The sequence below is a fragment of the Lissotriton vulgaris genome, chromosome 11, assembly GCF_964263255.1.
Source record: "Lissotriton vulgaris chromosome 11, aLisVul1.2, whole genome shotgun sequence".
NCBI classification, from domain to species: domain Eukaryota; kingdom Metazoa; phylum Chordata; class Amphibia; order Caudata; family Salamandridae; genus Lissotriton; species Lissotriton vulgaris.
Genome location: NC_141699.1, coordinates 381397306 through 381409954, shown reverse-complemented (window position 1 = coordinate 381409954; position 12649 = coordinate 381397306).

The window sequence follows — 12649 nt, the reverse complement described above, 5'->3', positions numbered from 1 at the left end:
CCACGCTGGTATTCAGCAGACTGTAGGCAGGCTCGTTTGGAGCTAGGTAGAGCCCTTAAAAATGGTTCGAGTTTAGATGTTCGTGTAGCCAGGGCAGAGTATAAATCAGCCATTTTTAAATCCAAGCGCCTGTGGGATGAGCAGAGGTGGGCAGACTTGCTGGAAGCAGGACTTCATAAAGATCCACGGAAGTTCTGGAACACCTATAAGAGAGGTGGGGATAGCAACTCTGATAAACCTCAGAATTGGGTCCCACAGGATAAATGGGTATCCCATTTCAAACCGCAGTTACGATGGCAGCAGGGCATGACTCTCCTGTTGAGGTGTCTTACACACCTTTTTTGGAGGATCCCTTTACCTTGGGGGACGTTCAGCTGGCATTGGATAATGTCGTTCCTGGTAGAGAGCCAGGAATTGACGGTATCCCAGCTGATCTATTCCTACAAGATAGAGATTCGTGGGGAGCATACATATTACTATTGGCAAATGCATTGGCAAGGGGAGCACCGGTTCCCAAATCATGGAAAGGGGCTAAAATAATGCCTGTCTACAAGGAGGGGGACAAATCCCAGCCTGGAAACTATCGACCAATCAGTTTGATCGACACTACCCAGAAGATCATTGGTAGGCTTATTTTAAATAAGGTCCAGGTCTGGGAGAGGGAGTACAGCATTTTGTCCCACTTACAGGCTGGCTTCAGAAGTTGCGTTAGCACGGTCGACCAAGTTATGCATTTCACTATGCTATACTGGAAGACCGTTCTAATTGGCAAAGGCAGCCTCTATGCCGCCTTTATAGATTTAAGGGCGGCATTTGATTTGGTCCCTCGCCATACATTATGGAAAGTACTCACTGATATGGGAATGCCAGGGGATCTTTTGTCTCTGATAGTTAGGCTCCACCAGGAGAATTATGCCCAGATTAGTTGGGGTAGTCCTGGCAATGTTACACCACAGTTCCCCATAGAAACAGGAGTCCGTCAAGGATGTGTCCTGGCGCCAACATTATTTCCTTTATATATAAACGATGTTGCAAAAATTTTTATTGACTCTAATGTTGATGCTCCTATTCTTGCTGGAGGTAAAATCCCCATATTAATGTTTGCAGACGATTGTCTTATAGTTTTAAAGACCCCGAGCGGGTTACAGAAGGCTCTGATAATTTTCGAGGACTTCTGTGCCGTCCGTGGTTTGGAAGTTAATGTTCTAAAATCCAAGTACATGTCTTTTAATGCACCTAAAGTAAACAGGGGCACTGTACATATGAGTACCGGCCCTCTTGAAAAGGTAGATGCATTTAGCTATCTGGGTATCTGTATTCAATAGGATCTGTCCTGGAGACAGCAGATTGATCTGGCCACCCTGAAGCATCGACAATTATCAGGAGCTTTGACCGTGGAGCATTCTAGGTCTCTGACTAGACCAGTAAGTCCAGTGTTAGAGGTTTACAATGGCAAGGTAGTTAGCTCTACTCTGTATGGTGTGGAAATGTGGGGAAGTGAAAAGCTAAAGGGGATGACTGTCTCAGAAAACACATTTCTTAGAAAGCTAATAAGGCTATTTCAAAGCACTCCATTGTATCCTCTGTTCTATGATTTGGGTATAACACCAATAGCCCTAATTGCATCTCTGCGCCCAATACTATACTGGCGGCGAATTTGGACCACACCGGAATTGGAAACATACACTAGAGGGCTGATGGATGTGATTGAAAGTTACGGTTCCCGGAAAGTCAAATGGTTGGGACATATCCAAAATCTTTTGAATGAATTAGGATTAGGTGAATTGTGGAAGGATCCATTGCACGCCAGGTTCCCACCGAAGAAGACATTCAAGACTTTGTACTGGAACATGGTGGCTACAAAGATTTTTAGTACCACACCTTCACAATCCCTTGCTGGTTTATTTTTAGAAATCAAAGATTGTCCCAAACTTGAGGAATTCTGGGATGTCATTACAAAGCCCCTTGACCGCAAGCTCTACTTTCAGCTAAGAGTGGGAAGTCTACCTGTAAGGTCGTTCTCAAACAGATGGTCCAGTGGAGGCATGGTGGTTTGCCCAGCTTGTCCAAGTGTTCCTGAAACCATAGGCCACCTTCTGTTTGAGTGCCCAATGTATGTAGCACCAAGGCGGAAGTGGCTAAAGCCGATGTGTAGGACATTGGGCACAAGGGAAGGAATGACTGCAGTTAGACTTATCCGTACCAGTCCTAATATGTCTGTGTATATTGCGGTGGCAAAATACCTAGGATGGGCATGGACGATTAGAGCCCGACTCCTGAAGGAATAACACAGTACCTAACGCTGTTGGCTGGATACCTCTCGTAAGAATAATATTTTGCACTTTTGTACAGTTTTTTTAATGATTTTTTAAAACTATTTATTCATGAAATTGATAATCTGTTTTTAAAATGGTTTTATTACTAGAAGTTTATACATGTACTTTTATATGTGGAACATGCTTTTATGACAATTGTCTAAATAAAGCTTACTTGACTTGACTTGCTCCTCTTTGTTATTATGACTGTGATGAATGTGCTGTCCTCTTGTTAAAATGTATACAAATTGGAAATTCTGCAGCTTTAAAGACAAAGAGAGTACTCCGTGCGTCCAGGACTAAAGAATCAATCTCTTTGCAGAATTGAGGGTACATTATATGATGACATTGCACCAAACCCTTTTGAGGTGCCAAACATTTCAACTATTACTGAAATGTTTTGGAATGAGCGCATCAAATATCGCTGTACCTATACGTTCAATATCACATTTGACTACTAGAACAAACTGCACAACCTCACGGATAAGTAAAAAGCATCTCATCTCCGGACATCCAACTTGGAGGTATGAAGAAGGTCTTGCCAGCCACTTTGTACTCCATTGGCGATACAAGTGAGGGCAAACATTGAGAACCATGGCGAAAACAAGGGAACAGAGGTGTAGAGATGAGAGAAGTTGTACAAAGTCCAACAAATAAAAGCACTAAAAAAAGATGCAGACAGATGGTACTGAAGATATGAAATGACAATATCTAGACACTATTTTCTCTTGTATTGTTTTTAACCCTTTCGCTGTTAGGCCTTTCCCCTTCCCTGTGCTAAGCCTTTTTTGGCTATTTGGGGTAGCTCGCACTTAGGCCCTGGTAAATTTTCAAACACATAAGTTATCCACACCAAATTTGCGTCCTAATCTTCCAACATCATAGGGATCTTAAAGGTATCCAGTGTTTGTTGATTCCCCTGGAGGGGACACAGAAATTAGCCAAAATACAGCCACATTTTGTATATTTTTTTATGGGGAAAAAGTGCTGCAGATGAAAGCGTCTGCTTGTTTCCCTGCAAATGGTATCAACAATGGGTTTGTGGTGCTGAAATCACCATCTTCCCAGCTTTCAGGAACTGACAGACGTTTGTCAGAAAACCAACATTTTTTTACACAGTTTTGGCATTTTATTGGGACATAGTCTATTTTTGCTATTTTTTGCTTTCAAACTCCTTCCAGTTAGTGGAAGAAATGGGTATGAAAGCAATAATGGATTCTGGAAAGCTATACATTTTAGAAAAGTAGACAAAATTCTGAATTCAGCAGGGGGTCATTTGTGAAGATCCGTCAAGGTTTTTTTTATAGAAACAAACAGTTGAAAACAGAAAAAATTGAAAAGGAGTTGGAAAAAACAGCCATTTGTGCAATGTTTTCACCTGTAATTTATAAGTATGACAGATTTTTTAAAGCAATATACCGTTACATCCACTGGACCCTTCTGGTTCAGAAGATATATAGAACTTGTAGGGTCACCAAGAACCTGAGGAATCCAGAGCCAATAACGGAGCAGTGCCTTGCAATGGTTTTTATTATGTACCGGGTACATTGCAATTAATTTGGGAAAATTTAAACAGTGAAAGATTGGTATGAAAGACACCTATGTATTTCTGAAATGGGTACAAACTATAGAGTTTAGAAACAGTAACTATTTTCACATCTCCGAAATTGTGGGTACCCATACTAGCATGGGAATAATAGGACATTTTTCAAAGTGACTTCTTTTTTACACATTGTCTTACATTTGGAAGGCTGAAATGCATAGGAAGTCAATAGGTAATTACAGTTGCTCCACAATTCTCTGTTTCCCCAAGTCTCCCGATAAAAATGGTACCTCACTTGTGTGGGTAGGTCTAGTGCCCGCAACAGGAAATGACCCAAAATGCACCATGGACACACCACATTTTTACAGTGAAAACTGACCCTTTTTTGAACAGTGCCTAGTTGTAGATTTTGAACCCTAGCTCTGCTGCTCCTCGGGACACCTAGCACACGTATACATTTTACAAAACTAGACATTCAGGGAAATCCAGTATTGGGTGACTTGTCTGGCTCTCGCCAGGTTCTGTTACCTAGAATCCCTTGCAAACCTCAAACTTTTTCAAAAAAACAACATGTTCCTCACATTTCTGTGATGGAAAGTTCTGGAATCTGCGTGGATCCACAAAATTCCACCCACCGCTCATAACCCAAAGTCTTCTGATAAAAACTGTACCTCACTTGTGTGGGTAGGCCTAGTGCCCGCGACAGAAAACGGCCCAAAACGCAACATGGACACACCACTTTTTATAGTGAAAACTGACCCTTTTTTTTCTAAGTGCCTAGCTGTAGATTTTGAACCCTAGCTCTGCCAGCACCCAGGGAAACCTATCAAACTTATACATTTTTGAAAACTAGACACCCAGGGGAATCCAGGATGCAGTGATCTGTCTGGCTCCCATCAGGTTCTGTTACCAGGAACACCTCAAACTTTGTAAAATAAACCATCATCATCATAAAATCTTTATTTCAGCAATTTGCCATAAAAGATATAAAAGAGTAAAATTCATGGTTGTCAATTCAAATCACTATAGCAAGAATACAAAAGTTCCCCAAAATTCCCCGTAGGGAGCAGTATGGCAATAATAAAAGTTAAAACAGTAAAAAACAATGCTATAGACAAGGCTCTAAGAACTGCATGTCATAGTCACAACCAGGTTTTGGGAATTAAAAGCCTTCGTTTGTGCCACATTGCTACCAAAAATTGAGAAATAGCAAATACAATAGGTCTGGATGTGTCTGTTTTAAGACTCTAAAAGCATACATACAGTGTAAAAAACCCAAATTCTTACAAAGGGGTACGAGCCAATACTTCCTGTACTTATGGTAAGCTGGACAAAAGAAGAGAACGTGCAGATTGTTTTCCCTGTCACAGTTACAACCAGGACAATTTTCCAAAGCTGGCGATGACCACCTGCTAGTAAAGGCTCGCAAAGGTAGAACACTGTATCTCCATTGTATATACAGTTTTCTTGCTAAAGTAGGGTAAATTTCATCAATAAATTGTTCGAAGTGATAAAAAATTTTGACAGTTAAAAAAGAAACAGTTAGAGTGCCGACTAAGGAGTTAGACAGAGCAGCAGCATGTTTATGTTCACAATAGATCTTCGTAAGATTTTTTCGAGTAATCATATTAGAAATTTAAGAAAAAGTTATTTTTTCAGCTACATTTGAGGTTTGCAGGGTATTCTGGGTAGAAAAATGTTGGGGGGTCCACGCAAGCCATACCTCCCTGGGTGTCTTGTTTTCAGAAATGTGTGGGTTTGGTAGGTTTCCATAGATGGCCGCCGATCCCAGGGCCAAAAACCCAGGTGACCCCCTTTGCAAAACCAAGTCATTTTGTGATAAGTAATTTTGATGTCCCCACAATATATTTTGGGCCTTTGCCTGTCATGGGTACTTGGCCCACCCACAGAAGTGAGGTATCATATTTATTGAGAGACTTATGGGAATGCGAGGTGGGTGGAATTTTGTGGATCCACACAGATTCCAGAACTTTCCATCACAGAAAAATATGAGGAAAATGTGTGCTTTTTTAAAAACTAAGTTTGAGGTTTGCAAGGGATTCTGGGTAACAGAACCTGGTGAGGGGCACACAAGTTACCCCATTCTGTATTCCCCTTGCTGCCTAGATTTACAAGATGTACAGGTTTGCTAGGTTTCCCTCGGTGCGGGCTGACCCAGGGCCCAAAATCCACTGATAGACACATAGCGAAAATAAGGTCTGTGCCTTGAGGCTTTTAGCACTGGGGCAGAAAGACTGTGGCTATATTTTTTGTGGGGTGGGGTATTGGTATGTCCATTCTGGGCAGCCCCCACCCCTGAATTTTGAAAACAAATATTCCCTGATGCCTAGTGGGCTTTCTGCCCCCCCCCCCCCCAACCGGGGTGGCAGATAAGTGGCTATTACCCACATATGCCACTGAGGGGCAGAAAAATGGTGGCAATTTGTTTTGGGGTAGGAGCATTGACATGCCCATTCTGGGCAGTCCCCACCCCTATGTATAACAAGCATTTACAATGCAATGGTCTCGGCAATATTATAGGTAGAGCTATTAGAATTGCTCATTATTTTTTTATCTTTTTTGTATCCCTAAATAAATGGCATTGTCATTTGTATTGGCATTAGCTTTGTTTTTTGCATATGTGATACCTATTGCATTAGCAGTTTGAGAGTGAGGAAGTGAGATAGAGAGAGCGAGTGAGGTATTGAAATAGAGAGAGAGTGAGGTAGTGAGAGAGAGTGAGGTAGTGAGATAGAGAGTGAGGTAGTAAAGAGTGAGGTAGTGAGAGGGATTTTGTGAGGTAGTGAGATATAAGCATAGAGTGATGTTGTGCTGTAGTGAGATAGAGAAAGAGGTAGTGAAAGAGAGAGTGAAAGTGAGTTAGTGAGATAGAAAGAGTGAGGTAGTGAGAGAGTGATTGAGGTAGTGAGTGAGTTTGTGAGGTAGTGAGATAGAGAGGTCGTGAAAGAATGAGGTAGTGAGGGTGAGAGTTGTTGTGCTGTATTGAGATAGAAACAGAGCGATGTTGTGAAGTAGTGAGCTAGAGTGAGGTAGTGTATGAGAGAGTAAAAGTGAGTTAGTGTATTTGAGAGAGAGAGAGAGTGCGGTAGTGAGATAGAGAGAGTGAAGTTGTGGGGTAGTGAGAGAGTGATGTAGTGAACTTTACAGAGAGTGTGTCGTGATATAGTGAGAGAGAGATAGTGAGATAGAAATAGTGAGGTAGTATATAGAGAGTGTGAGGTAGTGAGATAGAGAGAGTGAAGCAGTGAGTTAGAGAGAGAGAGTGAAGTTGTGAGGTAGTGAGAGTTGTGAATTTTTGAGAGAGTGTGTCGTGATATAGTGAGGCAGTGAGAATGAGATAGTGAGATAGTAATAGATAGAGTTAGGTAGTGATGTAGAGAGAGTGAGGTAGTGAGATAGAGAGAGTTACGTTGTGAAGTAGTGTGTTAGAGAGATATAGTTCCTGTGGTAGTGATATTGTGATGCTGTGAGAAAGAGAGTTGAGTAGTGAGGTAGAGATTGAGGTAGAGAGAGAGTGAATGAGAGATAGTGTAGTAGTGTGAGAGATAGTGAGTTAGTGAAAGAGAGAGTGAGGTAGTGATAGAGAGAGTGAGGTAGTAGGGACGGTATAGTGGAGCTGAGGAGAGAGTGAAGGGATGGTGCAGTGAGAGGCTGAGGAGAGTGCATCAGTGAAGGGACGGTACCATAAGAGGCTGAGGAGAAAGTGCAGCAGTGAGTGATGGTGCAATGGGGGGCTGAGCAGAGTGCATCAGTGAAGGGACGGTGCAAGGAGAGGCTGAGGAGAGTGCAGCAGTGAAGGGACAGTGCAGGGAGAGGCTGAGGAGAGTGCATCAGTGAAGGGACAGTGCAGGGAGAGGCTGAGCAGAGAGTGCAGCAGTGAAGGGACGGTGCAGGGAGAAGCTGAGGAGAGTGCAGCAGTAAAAGGACGGTGCAGTGGGGGCTGAGCAGAGAGTGCAGCAGTAAAAGGACGGTGCAGTGGGGGGCTGAGCATAGAGTGCAGCAGTGAAGGGACGGTGCAGTGGGACTGAGGAGAGAGTGTAGCAGTGAAGGGATAATGCAGTGAGAGGCTGAGGAGAGTACAGCAGTGAAGGGACGGTGCAGTGGGGAGGAGGAGTGAGTGCAGCAGTGAAGTGACCGTGCAGTGAGAGGCTGAGGAGAGTGCAGCAGTGAAGGGACTGTGCAAGGAGAGGCTAAGGAGAGAGTGCATCAGTAAAGGGATGGTGCAGGGAGAGGCTGAAGAGAGTGCAGCAGTGAAGGGATGGTGCAGTGAGAGACTGAGGAGAGTGCACAAGTGAAGGGACGGTGCAGGGAGAGGCTGAAGAGAGTCCAGCAGTGAAGGGACGATGCAATGGGAGGCTGAGCAGAGAGTGCATCAGTGAATGGACGGTGCAGGGAGAGGCTGAGCAGAGAGTGCAGCAGTGAAGGGACGGTGCAGGGAGGGGCTGTGGAGAGAGTGCATCAGTGAAGGGACGGTGCAGGGAGAGGCTGAGGAGAGAGTGCAGTAGTGAAGGTATGGGGTAGAGAGAGAGTCTGAGGAGAGTGCAGCAGTGAAGGGACAGTACCGTGAGAGGCTGAGAGAGAGTGCAGCAGTGAGTGATGGTGCAGTGGAGGAGTGAGGGCTGCAGCCTGGATGGGGGGGCTGAGCAGAGAGTGAAGCGATGGCGCAGGGAGAGGCTGAGGAGAGAGTGCTGCAGTGAAGCGATGTTGCAGTGAGAGGCTGAGGAAAGTGCAGCAGTGAAGGGACGATGCAATGGGGGGGCTGAACAGAGAGTGCATCAGTGAAGGGACGGTGCAGGAAGAGGCTGAGGAGAGAGTGCTGCAGTGAGAGGTTGAGGAGAGTGCAGCAGGGAAGGGATGGTGCAGTGAGAGGCTGAGGAAAGTGCAGCAGTGAAGGGACGATGCAATGGGGGGCTGAACAGAGTGCATCAGTGAAGGGATGGTGCAGGGAGAGGCTGAGGAGAGTGCATCAGTGAAGGGACAGTGGAGGGAGAGGCTGAGGAGAGAGTGCATCAGTGAAAGGATGGTGCAGGGAGAGGCTGAGGAGAGAGTGCAGCAGTGAAAGGATGGTGCAGTGAGAGACTGAGGAGAGTGCAACAGGGAAGAGACGTATAGTAGAGCTGAGGAGAGAGTGAAGGGATGGTGCAGTAAGAGGCTGAGGAGAGTGCATCAGTGAAGCGATGGTACCGTGAGAGGCTGAGGAGAGAGTGCAGCAGTGAGTGATGGTGCAGTGGAGGAGTGAGGGCTGCAGTCTAAATGGTGGGGGGGCTGAGCAGAGAGTACAGCAGTGAAGCGATGGCGCAGAGAGAGGCTGAGGAGAAAGTGCAGCAGTAAAAGGACAGTGCAGTGTAAAAATAAAAATATGCCTTACCTCTAACATAAACTAAAATCAACATACATACCTGTCTGAACAACTCCGTGCACAGCAGTGCACATCGCTGAAGGGAATCGCCACGGGCCATGTTGAACCTAGAAAAGAGAGAATAAACATAAGATTAGCACAAAAAAAACAAAATGGCTTACCTCTGAAAGAAAACAGAGACAGAGAGTGAGGTAGTGAAAGAGAGTGAAAGTGACTTAGTGAGAGAGAGAGTGAGGCAGATAGAGTGAGACAGAGAGAGTGAGGTAGTGAAAGAGTGAATTAGTGATGGAGAGTGATTTTTGGTGGTAGTGAGATAGAAACAATGAGTGATGTTGTCACATAGTGAGATAGAGAAGGACTGAGGTAGTGTAAGAGAGAGTGAAAGTGACTTAGTGAGATAGAAAGATAGAGAGTGAGTTAGTGAGATAGAGAGTGACGTAGTGAGTTGGAGAGAGAGAGTGAACTTGTGAGCTAGTGAGATAGAGAGTGAGTCAGCGAGAGAGTGTTGTAGTTATTTTTTGAGTGAGTGACTTGTGTTATAGTTAGGTAGTGAGAGTGATATGGAAATAGATAGAGTGATGTTATGGAGAGAGTTAGTGAGAGAGAGAGAGTGAGATAGTGTTATAGATATAATTTGAGTAGTGACGTAGTTATTTTTGTTTTGTGGGAGAGTGAAGTAGATATAGAGTGAGGTAGTGAGTGAGGTAGTGAAAGAATGAGGTAGTGAGGGTGAGAGTTGTTGTGCTGTATTGAGATAGAAACAGAGATGTTGTGAAGTAGTGAGCTAGAGAGAGAGTGAGGTAGTGTATGAGAGAGTGAAAGTGAGTTAGTGTATTTGAGAGAGAGAGAGAGAGAGTGCGGTAGTGAGATAGAGAGAGAGTGAAGTAGTGAGTTAGAGAGTGAAGTTGTGTGGTAGTGAGAGAGTGATGTAGTGAACTTTAGAGAGAGTGTCGTGATATAGTGAGAGAGGGATAGTGAGATAGAAATAGAGTGAGTGTGAGGTAGTGAGATAGAGAGAGAGTGAAGCAGTGAGTTAGTGAGTTAGAGAGAGAGTGAAGTTGTGAGGTAGTGAGAGAGTGTTGTAGTGAATTTTTGAGAGTGTCATGATATAGTGAGGCAGTGAGATAGTGAGATAGTAATAGATAGAGTGAGGTAGGGATGTAGAGAGGGTGAGGTAGTGAGATAGAGAGAGTGAAGTTGTGAAGTAGTGTGTTAGAGAGATAGTTACTGTGGTAGTGATATTGTGATGCTGTGAGAAAGAGAGAGTTGAGTACTGAGGTAGAGATTGAGGTAGAGAGAGAGTGAATGAGAGATAGTGTAGTAGTGTGAGAGATAGTGTAGTAGTGTGAGAGATAGTGAGGTAGTGATAGAGATAGTGAGTTAGTGAAAGAGAGAGTGGGGTAGTGAGAGAGAGTTTGAAGGGACGGTATAGTGGAGCTGAGGAGAGAGTGAAGGGACGGTACCGTAAGAGGCTGAGGAGAGAGTGCAGCAGTGAGTGATGGTGCAGTGGAGGAGTGAGGGCTGCAGCCTGGATGGGGGGGGCGGGCTGAGCAGAGAGTGCAGCAATGAAGGGACAATGCAATGGGGGCTGAGCAGAGAGTGCATCAGTGGAGGGATGGTGCAGGGAGAGGCTGAGGAGAGTGCAGCAGTGAAGGGACGATGCAATGGGGGGCTGAGCAGAGAGTGCATCAGTGAAGGGACAGTGCAAGGAGAGGCTGAGGAGAGTGCAGCAGTGAAGGGATGGTGCAAGGAGAGGCTAAGGAGAGAGTGCAGCAATAAAGGGACAGTGCAGGGAGAGGCTGAGGAAAGAGTGTAGCAGTGAAAGGATGGTGCAGTGAGAGACTGAGGAGAGTGCAACAGTGAAGAGACAGTATAGTGGAGCTGAGGAGAGAGTGAAGGGATGGTGCAGTGAGAGACTGAGGAGAGTGCACCAGTGTAGGGACGGTGAAGGGAGAGGCTGAGGAGAGTGCAGCAGTGAAGGGACGATGCAATGGGGGGCTGAGCAGAGTGCATGAGTGAAGGGACAGTGCAGGGAGAGGCTGAGGAGAGTGCAGCAGTGAAGGGACGATGCAATGGGAGGCTAAGCAGAGAGTGCATCAGTGAATGGACGGTGCCGGGAGAGGCTGAGCAGAGTGTGCAACAGTGAAGGGACGGTATAGTGGAGCTGAGGAGAGAGTGAAGGGATGGTGCATCAGTGAGAGGCTGAGGAGAGTGCATCAGTGAAGGGACGGTACCGAAAGAGGCTGAGGAGAGAGTGCTGCAGTGAGTGATGGTGCAGTGGAGGAGTGAGGGCTGCAGCCTGGATGGGGGGGCTGAGCAGAGAGTGCAGCAATGAAGGGACGATGCAATGGGGGCTGAGCAGAGAGTGCATCAGTGAAGGGACGGTGCAAGGAGAGGCTGAGGAGAGTGCAGCAGTGAAGGGACGGTGCAAGGAGAGGCTGAGGAGAGTGCAGCAGTGAAGGGACAGTGCAGGGACAGTGCAGGGAGAGGCTGAGGAGAGAGTGCATCAGTGAAGGGACAGTGCAGGGAGAGGCTGAGCAGAGAGTGCAGCAGTGAAGGGACGGTGCAGGGAGAGGCTGAGCAGAGAGTGCAGCATTAAAAGGACGGTGCAGTGGGGGGCTGAGCAGAGAGTGCAGCAGTGAAGGGACTGTACAGTGGGACTGAGGAGAGAGCGTAGCAGTGAAGGGATAATGGAGTGAGAGGCTGAGGAGAGTGCACCAGTAAAGGGACGGTGCAATGGGGGGGCTGAGCAGAGAGTGCATGAGTGAAGGGACGGTGCAGGGAGAGGCTGTGGAGAGAGTGCATCAGTGAAGGGACAGTGCAGGGAGAGGCTGAGGAGAGAGTGCAGCAGTGAAGGGATGGTGCAGTGAGAGACTGAAGAGAGTGCAGCAGTGAAGGGATAGTACCATGAGAGGCTGAGAGAGAGTGCAGCAGTGAGTGATGGTGCAGTGGAGGAGTGAGGGCTGCAGCCTGGATGGGGGGCTGAGCAGGGAGTGCAGCAGTGAAGCGATGGCGCAGGAAGAGGCTGAGGAGAGAGTGCTGCAGTGAAGGGATGGTGCAGTGAGAGGTTGAGGAGAGTGCAGCAGTGAAGGGACAGTGGAGGTAGAGGCTGAGGAGAGAGTGCATCAGTGAAGGGACAGTGGAGGGAGAAGCTGAGGAGAGAGTGCATCAGTGAAAGGATGGTGCAGGGAGAGGCTGAGGAGAGAGTGCATAAGTGAAAGGATGGTGCAGGGAGAGGCTGAGGAGAGAGTGCAGCAGTGAAAGGATGGTGCAGTGAGAGACTGAGTAGAGTAAAACAGTGAAGAGACGATATAGTGGAGCTGAGGAGAGAGTGAAGGGATGGTGCAGTAAGAGGCTGAGGAGAGGGTGCAGCAGTGAGTGATAGAAATAAACATAAGATTAGCAAAATAA